This window comes from Macaca mulatta, chromosome 16, assembly GCF_049350105.2.
Source record: "Macaca mulatta isolate MMU2019108-1 chromosome 16, T2T-MMU8v2.0, whole genome shotgun sequence".
Taxonomy (NCBI): domain Eukaryota; kingdom Metazoa; phylum Chordata; class Mammalia; order Primates; family Cercopithecidae; genus Macaca; species Macaca mulatta.
Genome location: NC_133421.1, coordinates 60,460,292 through 60,471,314, shown reverse-complemented (window position 1 = coordinate 60,471,314; position 11,023 = coordinate 60,460,292). Strand labels below are relative to the sequence as shown.

The window sequence follows — 11,023 nt, the reverse complement described above, 5'->3', positions numbered from 1 at the left end:
TATCTGTCTTTACCTCACACACATGCACTGATTAGTACTCTGCCTGATACTCAAGGCAGCCCTTTCTGCAGATCTGGGATTTGCCCCCTGAGCAGATGTCTCCTCTCCAGCACCGTGTCCTGCTGACTCTAGTCCCCTTGGTCTCTCCCTGGACTCTCAACTCCATCTCTTCCTTCCTGAAAGTCCCCCAGGCTCTGCCTCAGTTCTTTCTCCCTGTGCCACAGCCTGATAGCTCTCTAGGCAGTAAGCTGGGGAAATTTTAGGGCTCAGCTCACTTGTTTTCTGTCTCTCGAGAATTTCTGTCCTTCATTGCCTGATGTCCGGTACCTAGAAACCGACGTTCCATATATCCTCTCCAGCTGCCTGAAAGTTTTGAAGGGGAAGGAAATACAGTCCCTGCTACTCCATCCTGGGCAAAGGCCTACAACTAAAGAATTTAAAACTCTCTGTGTTAGTCTGTTCTCACGCTACCATAAAGAACTACCTGAGGCTGGGTAATTATTTATGAAGAAAACAGGTTTAATTGACTCACAGTTCCACAGGCTACACAGGAAGCATGGCTGGGAGAGGCCTCAGGAAACATAACCATGGTGGTAGGTGAGGGGACGCAACCACATCTTCACATGGCAGCAGGAGAGAGAGAGCAAAGGGGGAGGTGCTACACACTTTTAAGCAACCAGATCTCATGAGAACTCACTCACTATCGCGAGAACACCAAGGGGGGAATTCTGTCCCCACGATCCAATCACCTCCCACCAGGTCCCTCTCTCAACATTGGGAATTACAATTTGACATCAGATTTGGGTGGGGACACAGAGCCAAATCATATCCTTGTGTTCCAGCCTTACATTTTGAAGTTAATTAAGACTTCTGGCCGGTCTCCCTGCTCCATGCAGGTCTCACTTAAAGTTTGGACTGCCAGGATGCAGGAGGGCAGGAGCATGCCAGACAGAGCAGAGGGCCCGTGCAGGGCCTGGAGGTGAGGAACTGTAGGGCAGGTTGTGTTTGGGGACATAGGAGTAGGAAATAAAAAAGAAGAAAGTGAACTCGGGGGAGAGATAGTCCCAGAGCTGGAGGGGAGAAAAGGAGATGACAGAGGGGTGGGACTCGGTGAGGAGCTGAGAAGAGGCCAAGGGAGCCCAGGGAGTCACCCCAGGGCACAGGCTGGTGCAGGGAAATGCCAGGACTGAACCCAGCTCTGCCTGACCCCAGAGCTCAAACTCTGAACCATTTACAACCCTGCCCATTCTGATAACCTGGCCAGAAAGGTAAAGCAGGCAAAGAGGAGTTTACACGGGACCCAGACAGAGGGGCCCTGCCCGAGGCTCACAGCCCCAGGTGGAACAGAAAAGGAGGATGGAATTGGGTTTTCCTGGCCCCAGAGCGTCGCTTCCCTCCAGGAGGCTGATCGAGGCCCCTGCAGTGTGAAGGGCTCAGCCTTGGCAGTCTCGCAGGAGCCCAGAGTTCCCACCCAGTCCCCACATGGTCCCAAGGGCTGGGGTGAAGGCAGTTCGTGGTGGACACTTTGCTGTGCCCTTGAAGATCCTGGGGGTGGAGAGAGGTGGGGCCCTACAGTGTGAAGCTGGGAACTTGCTGGATGTGCAGATGCCTGGGCCCCTCCTGGAGATTCGGACTCACTGGGTATGGGCTGGGGCTGGGCCTTGGAGCTCCCAGACGCATCTGTTGCAACAGGTAACCTGGGGCTCCTCTTTGAGAGGCTTCATTTCATGCAATGGGCATCTTTCCCCCAAAGAGCTGCTGGGAAAATGGATGGCCAATAGTCTCAATGCTCTGAGAGTCCCAATCAGGGTCCCAGTGGGAGTCCAGGGCCTGGGGAGAGAACAACAAGCAGGTGGGGGAAGGGAGGCAGACGCAAGCTTGGTGAAGGGGGGGTCTGTCGGCACACCTTTAAAGTCCCCTGTGCTCTGGGCTCCTTCCCATCCCAGATCTTATCTCTGGGTGCCTGTCCCTGGATGGAGCTTCCCCAGGGCATCCCAGGACCCCCCGGGGAAAGAGGAGGGGGGCAGATCAAAGGGCCAGCGCCCAGACAAGGGAACCTGAGATGCTGTCTTTGTCTGCATCCTGGAGAGGCCCCCGGGGGAGACAGGATGGATGGGAGCCCTGGGCCAGAGGCTAGTGGGGTGGGGGGGTCAGTGGAGAAACCAAATCCTGGTGTATTCACTATGGACAAAAGGGAGGGGTTGGAGAGGGGGTCAGGCTCCTCTCACCAGCTGCTCTGGCTAGAGGCTTCCGGCAAGGTCTTGGTACATCTGGGTCAGGTTCTCTTCAGGGTCAGGAACGATCCAAAGGAGGTGGCAGTTTGAGGACCCAGATCCACTCATCAAGACCCCCTTTTAACTGATTCCAAATTATCCACACCCAGGAGGGGGCCTAGGAGCAGAACTGGGGGTGAGGGTAGAGTAGAAAAATAGCCCACTCCCCAGATTCCCCATTCCCAGACACCCCCACCCCTCCGGGAAAGCAGAACAGCCACTTGGGTGTAACACCATCCCTAGGCTTGGGCTCCCTCACATCTGGAGCCCCAGCTGCTGCCGCCATGGAGGCTGTGAACTCTTCACCGCGGCCTGCCTGGTCACAACAACAGGAGAAGAGCCGAGGGGCGGCAGCTGTCTGCTCGGGGCTGTCTGGCCACGGGCAGACGCCGGGGCTCTGGAGAGAGGTGGCGACAGTGGGAATCCGTGTTTCACCTGCCTCTATGGTAATTTGGGCCTTACAGTTGGAGTTAGGGTTGGGCATGTGTTTGGGATAGGATTAGCGTTATCCCAACTTTGGTCAGAATTCAAGGAGACCCAGAGACTGAGACCCCCAAACCTTGTGCCTCTCACAATACTCCAGGCGAGATGAGGTGGTGAGCTGAGTGGAAGTGGGGCTGGGTAAACCCGGGGCAGGTGGGAGTGTGAAGGCCTGAAGTCATCCTCCTGTTCTCCAGGGCTCTCACGTGCCGTGACTCTTCCCCCCATCGCCTCTGAGGCTGGTTGTTCTAAATCCACCTGTACCTGCTGCTGTCTCTGTTACCACACATTCAGCAGCTTAAAACAACACACATTTACCACCTCACAGGTTTCACGGGCCAGGAGCCTGGGTGCAGGTTCTCTGCCCAGGGTCTCACAGTCCAGGTGTCGGCTGGGCTACCTTTCTTCACGGGCCTCTTCCAAGGTCACATGGTTATTGGCAGCCTTCAGTTCCTGTGGCCCTGGGGCTGAGGTTCTGGTTTTCCAACTGGCAGCCAGCAGCTGCTCTCAGCTCCAGAGGCCACCCATAGCCCCTGCCACTGGCCCTCACCCAGGCCCTCTCAGTGCAGGACAGGACATGTCTTCAAGGCCAGCAGGAGGCTCTCTCTGACCTCAGGGAGGGCCTCAGTCCCTCTTTTAAGAGCTTTCACTTGATTACATCAGGCCCACCCAAGATAATCTCCCTTTTGATCAATCAAAATCAACCAATTTGGGACCTTAATTACATCTGCAAAGCCCCTTCACCTTTGCTGTGTTCTGTTGACTGAAAGCAGGTTGCGGATCCTGCCTGCGCCTGGGGGAGAGGATTCTGCAAGAGCATCACTCACTGGGGCACCTTAGGTTGCATCTGCCACCATCCCACCGAGGGTCTTTCTCACATCACTACATCTCCTCCTTCTGCAGACTTCTGCCACCTCAGTCTCCATGAGTCAGCGAGCCTGCCAATAGTCCCAGGAGCGGCGGGCGGCACCCTTTCTTTCTTCAACTTTCACTCCACAGAGGGCTGTGGAAGGTGCGCCAGGCATGCTGGGGGTGTGCAGGCCTGAGACCCCCTTCCTTATCGGGGAGGCTAACTCCACATAAATAAGCCACTTTAGATCCTGAGAGGAACCCAGGAAAGGGTCTAAGCAGAGGGGTACTTTGAGCCGGGGCTGGTGGCAGTTTGCAGGCGGCCAGGATGGGGGGTGGGGAGAGGAGAGGACAGCTCCAGCTAAGGGGCGGCTTAAGCAAAGTGGATTTGGGGAACAATGTGGCTGTTGACTGCAGGGCTTTAGGCAGACAGATCAGACTAGCAGGCGGGCAGCTGGGGGAGGGCTGGGAATGGCAGGCTGGGGGCAATGGGGAGCCACATATGCCCGCGGTAGGGGGACATGATAACATCTTGTCATGGACGCCTCTGGAGAATCCCGTTTCCTTCTCTATATTGAGCTCCCACTACGAGCCAGACACTGTGTTTGGGGCTGGGAATGCAATACTGAATCCGCGGGGAGGGGACCTCAGGGATTTTAGAGACGAGTCGGGACAGACAAACCAAGTCATCAATTACATCTGCAGTGCAAACTAGGAGAGGACGGGGTATTGTAAGAGCAAAGAACCAAGCATCTGACCTAGTCTGGCAAGTCCACAGAGGCCCGGATGGGAGGGGGTGTGACGGAAGGAGGCAGCCAAGTCGTGGTGGTGACCGATATATCACATTGCCCCACGAACCACGGCAGAGAAAACAGAAAGGGACAGGGGCATGCCTCCTGGCCCTCACACACGAAAATAAGGTCTGGAAACAACCTCCTTGTCCCTAATTCTTATCTTCTTTCAAAATAAAGGCCACCCACACTCCTGTGTGCCCAAGTCCAACCTGGCACCTTCCCCCTGATTTCACCCACCATGAAGGAAAACCCCAGAATCCCAAACCCCTGCACAGGCTCAGAGGTGTGCGGCCAGCGAGAGGAGCATTGCGGTGGGTCATCCCTCTGTGCCCACCTCAGCAGGCCCAGGGGCCCCCGCCCCGCTGCCTCAGTGTTCTGCACACCCACCCCAGATGTTCTCACGCCCCATCGCCCCAGACACAGCCCCAGACAGCTGCACAGCTGGCCTCCTGGCCGATGGGACAGTAGGCCTGCCAATAGCCTGGGAAAGGAGGGCAAACAGGGGACACCTCAGACAAACAGATCTGCCGCCCCGAGCCAAAGCATACACCGGGCAGGGGCCTGAGCAAGCAGACTGGCCAGGGGGTGGGCTTAACCCTTTCTCTTCCAGCATGGCCCCAGGGAGTCCCCTGTGAACTCATCACTGCCGTTCCCCTGCCTCCAGCCTCATGCTCCCCCTTCCTTGCTTCCTGAAGAACAGGTTCATCCATTCTCTCATTTTTACAGACATGGGTAAGACAGGCTTTGCCCCCAAGGTGCCAGGGTCTGGAAGCTCTTCCCGTTGTCTGACCTTGCCCCTACTCTGACTTGGTCACTGCTGTCCATCTGCTGTGGCAGCTGCTGACTGCCCCCTTCTGGCCAGTGGCTGCTTCCCTCGGATCTCCAGTTCCCCTCAGCCTCCAGGCAGGCCAACAGGAAATGGGGCTAGGAATAGTAGGAGCAGGAGACATGGCCATCGCAGGGTCTGCAGGGAGCTCAAGCACCTCCATGTCCCAAGGGCGTTGCCTCTGCTCTGGAGGCAGCACAGAGCCATGGGTGCAGCCCGGTCACAGGTCCCCACCCACTAACCAAGCCCAGACAAGTCTCTGAGTCCCTGCTTCCCCATCTGCAGGATGGCAGTGAGCATAGGAGCCCCACGCAGGCTACTCAGAGGACAAGAGGAGGCCATGCCGGCCACACAAGGCGACTGCTTGGCGGCTGCCTCTGGCTATCTTTATGACAATAGCAGGTACTGAGCACGCTCTGGGGGCTACAACGTCTGAGCCATCTTGAACTCACACTGTTGTGCGAGAGGCAGACATTGAACCCATAGGCAAATCAGCAAAACATGATAATCCTAGATGTGACAAGTGACAGGAAGGAAACCAAAATGGGGATGAGCAGGGGCCTGGAGGCAGGAGGAGGGGGCAGCCACGGTCAGGGCTGGGGTGTAGATAGCAGCCGTTTGCCCATCTCTCAGGGTCTGGGTCCTGGTATGTGTTGGGAGACAGATTCAAAGGTGAATGGGTGCCAGGCCCTGCCCCAAGACCTCCCAGCCCTGACAGATGCTGAGACACGCAGGGTTGCAGGCGCACACAGAAGGGGCCCTTCATCGCCAGGGCAGGCAGAGGGAGAGAGGAGCTCTGGGCTATTGGAGAGAAAGTAAGGCTAGGGTGTGGTAGGGCAGCCCTCTGAGGCCGGAGGTGACAGGCTCTGAATGCCAAGCAAGGAGTTGGGGTGTTCTCCTGGGGCACTGGGGACCCACGGGAGGTTTGAGGCCAGGAAGTGATGTCTCAGATGTAGGTTTCCGGAGAGCCACTCTGGCTACTGTGAGAAGTAGGGGTTGCAAGGCTGGCCCTAGGGCATGGTGGGGGCCTGAAGCCCAGTGGCCCAGGAGCCCAGGTAGATGGGGCCAAGTTTGTGTTTAGGAGGAAAATGGGTAGTTCCTGGTGACTGACTGCAGCTGCAGAGGGGAAAGAACTGGTCTCCCCGGGAGCGTGACTGTGACCCGCTCCTCTCTCAATCCAATGTTTCGGTGAGCATCTGTGACAGGCCAGGCTCGTGCCATGCGCAAGGGACAGCCATGAACGGGCCAGATGAGGAATCTCACAGAGCTCCCAGTCCGTGAGGGACAAGCGGGTGTTAAACACATTGCAACGGGAGTGATGACTTACGAATTCTTAAAGGAAGGGGCCAGGCCGTCTGCTGTGCACCTTGAGCTCCCTGAGGGCAGGAGCTGTCTCCCCCTCAGTGCCTGAGGTCGCAGCAGTATGCTCTCCGCAGGCTGGAGGCTCCCTCAGAGAGGGTCTGTCTCCTGCCAGGGCTGTGACTGTGCACCAGTTGTCAGGCCCTGCCTGCTCCCCATACCTCCTGAGGGGCCAGAACACAAGGGAACAGGCCGTGTCATCCTGAAGCACTCACCAGCCGCTGATTTGAGCCCACAACTCCAGGGCAGCCAGGCCACCCACTTTCTCTCAGACGCACCTCTCAGGGATGTGGCCAGAGGACCTCCCCACATAAGGTCCCCACTGGGGCTCCGCCCTTGCTTCCACAGCTGCCCAGTCTCCCCACAGCCTGAGGCCCCTCCGCTGCGGAAGCCAGGGGTGGCTGCTGAGTGGGGCTGGGGACTTCACGCTCACTTTCAGAGGGCCCGAGGGCAAGAACAGGAGGGCTGGCTACAGAAAGTGTCCTTAGCCTCTGTCCTCAGTTCCTGTGGGCCTTTGTTCTATTGGCCTCAGTTTGCCCCAGAGGTGATGGATCTGGGGTGGTCATGGCAGTCCCTCTGACCCTCAAAGTTGTTAGGGTTTGGTTTTGTTTTGTTTTTGAGATGGAGTCTCGCTCTGTCACCCAGGCTGGAGTGCAGTGGTGCAATCTCGGCTCACTGTAATCTCTGCCTCCTGGGTTCAAGCAATTCTCTTGCCTCAACCTCCCAAGAAGCTGGAATTACAGGCATGCACCACCATGCCTGGCTAATTTTCGCTTTTTTGTTTTTTGTTTTTTGAGACGGAGTTTTGCTCTTGTTGCCCAGGCTGGAGTGCAGTGGTGCAGTCTCGGCTCACTGCAACCTCCACCTCCTGGGTTCAAGCGATTTTCCTGTCTCAGCCTCCTGAGTAGCTGGGATTACAGGCATGTGCCACCATGTCCGGCTAATTTTGTATTTTTAGTAGAGATGGGGTTTCTCCATGTCAGTCAGGCTGATCTCGAACTCCCAACCTCAGGTGATCCACCCACCTCAGCCTCCCAAAGTGCTGGGATTACAGGTGTAAGCCACCGTGCCAGGCCAATTTTTGCATTTTTAGTAGAGATGGGGTTTCTCCATGTCGGCCAGAATGGTCTCAAACTCCTGACCTCAAATGATCTGCCCACCTCGGCCTCCCAGAGTGCCGGTATTATAGGTGTGAGCCAATGCGCCCAATCTATTTGTTGTTTTTTTAACTTCAATAGTGACAATATATCTTGGGAAGTTGAAAGGTGAGAGCCCGATGAGGCAAAGGAGGGGAAATGCCACAGCATGAGAGATTTGAGGCTGACACCCAGGAGGACTTCCTAGAAGGAGGGTGTGAGCTGCTGGATGGGCCCGGTGTGGTTTCTTTCCAGGGCTCCATCTGGCTGGCCAGGAGGGGCCTGGGGCCAAGGCAGTCTAGGGATACACCTTTGCCCTCTGTAGCTGGACCACAGGGTTTTGTCCTGGGCTGCTGTGGGCTGAGTTCCCTTCCTGGCATGCGTGGAGTTTGACCTTTGGCCTTCGGTTAGGCCTAGGGCAAGGCTGTTTGTCTGTCCACTCACCCCAGATCATTAGGACTGTGTAGAACCCAGGATGGGCTCTGAGAGGGGCTGTCAGTCTGTCTGGTGGTCAGAGGCAGACCCGCCCCTGCCTTCAGGACAGTAGGGACAGTCGCCACCGTCAGGGAGTTCATATCCTATGGGGGATACCTGGCTCCTGCCATCAGGGGCCCCAGCCAGTCAAAGGAAGGAGTCCCAGGCTCTGCCTCAGGGAAGAGACCTGTCACATGAAGAGAAACCCAGGAGTCAGGCAAACACGAAGCCCCAGCTCTGGAGGCAGCTGGACCCCCAACCACGTGTGACTATGAAACTGATCAGAAGCTACAGGAAGCAGAGATGACCGCCCACCCAGAAGAAAGTGTATTATGTTGGGGGAGCAGACATTGCCCCTTCCCCGCGGCCTGTCTGGACGCGTGCATAGGGGAAGACGGGTGGGTGGGAGAAAGTCCTGCTCGGGGCTGTGAGCATGTCCATGGGCAGGTGTTCCGTGCTCAGCCTGGAGGTTGGGCGTGCCTGTGTACATGGTCCTCAATGCCAGCAAACATGTTCCGTGTAGACACTCTGTGGAGGGTCTGTGAGGGTGTGAGGTGTAGGCGTGTGCACTGCCCGTGCAGCACGCGTGCATGAGTCAGGATGTGTACTCCCAGGCAGGGGGACAAGCACTCGCCTGGCGTGGGGAGCCTGGGCACGGTCTTGGCCCGATGACGTCGTGCTGAGTGATCTCGGGTGCCCTGTGCGCAGGGAGGGAGTCAGAAGGCTGTGTGAGCCTCTCCAGCAACATGGGTCTGTGTTCTGAGCCCCAAGGAAAGCCCCAGGCGCCCTGCATGCCCATGGCAGGCCTCTGTCTACCCTTGATCCCTCACCCTGGCGCCCCAACAACTGGGCCTGACCAGTGAATGCTGGCTGAGCCAGCTGTCACTGTGACATCCATTCTCCGCGGTGGGGCCTGGGAGCCCTCACCCAGCTCCCCCAGCCCCTCCCACCTCCTCCCCTACCCCTGGCCCCACAGCTGGGAACTAGGCCCAGTGGCAGCTGGAAGCCTCCCCTGGGGTCTCATGGAGGACGTGGGGCCTTATGGGGTTTTCAGCCTTAACCTATGAGCTAGAGGGAACCAAGGCAACAAGGAGCTCTGCTCCCAGCACTGCCAGAGCCCCTTTTTCCACAGCCCTGTCCCCAGAACTCCAGGAAGACTCCTGGGGTGACAGCCCAGGCCAAGGCCAGGAAGGAGAAGACTGCTTATTTGCATATCACTCCCATCTGATTTGCATGTGTCCTGCGGCTGGCCATTTCTAAGTAATGCTGGAATCCTGATTTCAGGATGCTGAGCCTTTCCTCACATCTATTCTTGGGGCTTGCTTCTCTCCATCCCACCTTGACCCAGACACCACCTAAGGGATAGCCACACACACACACACACACACACACACACAGTTCAGTCCCTGCATATACCTGCATTTACAGACCTGTATTTGCATACATACACCTATGGCCCCTCCATGAGAGTCCTGGGTGCCTGGCCCTGTGCATGCTCTGTGGGATATACACTGTTACACACATGTACACACTTGCACAGGCAGTTGCACAGACACCCATGGTTTTGTGTTTTCACACACACACACAATTCACCCACATTTCTTTACACTCCTCTACACCCTCCCAGAGCCTCCAGTGCATTCTGCACACTCCATTGATGCATAAGAACACACACCTCGGCCTCACACAGGGGCCCAGAGCCTGCACACGCTCCACACACCGGGCCTGGCTGCCAGTGAGGTGCTTTAAGCAGCAGACCCCTCCCAAACCCCAATCTGGGCAGGACTGGCAGCGGCTGTCCTGTGTGACTATTTCAGTGGCTCTACCACCAAGGGGTCTCTGGAATTCCCAAGTCAGAGGGACAGTCCTTTAGTGAGAGCTTTGTCTGTGCTGAAATATGGCTCCTACCTGCACTTTCTGTCTTATCTCCATCATCCCACCCAACCCCTCAAGTCCCCTGCCTTCATTAATCACCAGACACAGCTTCCTTGGGTCACCCTGCCTTCTGCCTTTGTTCACCCTGCTCCCTACCAAGAACACCCCCTGCCTTCCTCCACCATATACGCTTGTGCCTCTTTGCCCTTGTCCATGCTTTTCCCTCCTCCTAGGTTGGCTTCCCTCCATGTCCACCTGATGAACTCCTATGCATCCTTCAAATCCCACCTCAAATGTCACCTTGTGGGTGAACTCTCCTCTGGCTTTACCACACAGAAGTAATCATTCCTCACTCTGGGCACCCAGAGGCAGAACAGTGTGGTGGAGAGATAGGACTGGCCTGTCCAGATCAGGGCTCGTGGGCTGCAGTCCTCTGTTTGTAAGAAGGAGCCAGGGGACTTTTCTAGAAACTGCAATTACATGGCAAGTATCTTGGTTTCAATGGTATTTTGTGTTTATTGTTGGGGAAGGGCCGAGGCACAGGAGTCACACAGTGCTGCTTCCCCCTTCTCTGCTGGGCAAGTGTTGCAATCTCTCGGGGCCCGTTTCCCCGCCTGTACCACGGGCTCGCAGTGGGAGATTATGAGGACCCAATTAAAATGTGAACCATTGTGACCTGAATTCTCATTACACCAAACAGGAAAGACTAATTTGGCTCAAAGGATTTTTTGCTCGCTTCTCTATCTCCCTACTGGACTGGAAATTCCTTGAGGGCAAGGGCTACGTCTCTTTTATCTGAAAAATGAGGATAAGAGGCCAGACCTTAGACTTATGATGAGGATTAGAGTTCATTCACAGGATGTGCTTAAAAGAGCTCCCTGGTACTCCCTCAGGGTTTGCTGGTACAATTACTATTACATACACTATCGTTTAATCCTGACATCAACCTTGGGTTGT

General features: G+C 56.2%; 1 long non-coding RNA gene across 1 annotated transcript in view; it reads right to left on the bottom strand.

Moving 5' to 3' along the window:
• Positions 1-501: 501 nt before the first annotated feature.
• The window catches only part of LOC144335610 (uncharacterized), a 29,271-nt gene continuing 18,749 nt past the window's right edge, over positions 502-11,023 (bottom strand). The window contains exons 6-7 of the long non-coding RNA XR_013406560.1: positions 2,229-2,391; positions 502-1,830 (exon numbers count right to left, since the gene is read on the bottom strand). This is a non-coding gene — a long non-coding RNA (uncharacterized LOC144335610). The remainder of the gene's footprint in view (positions 1,831-2,228; positions 2,392-11,023) is intronic.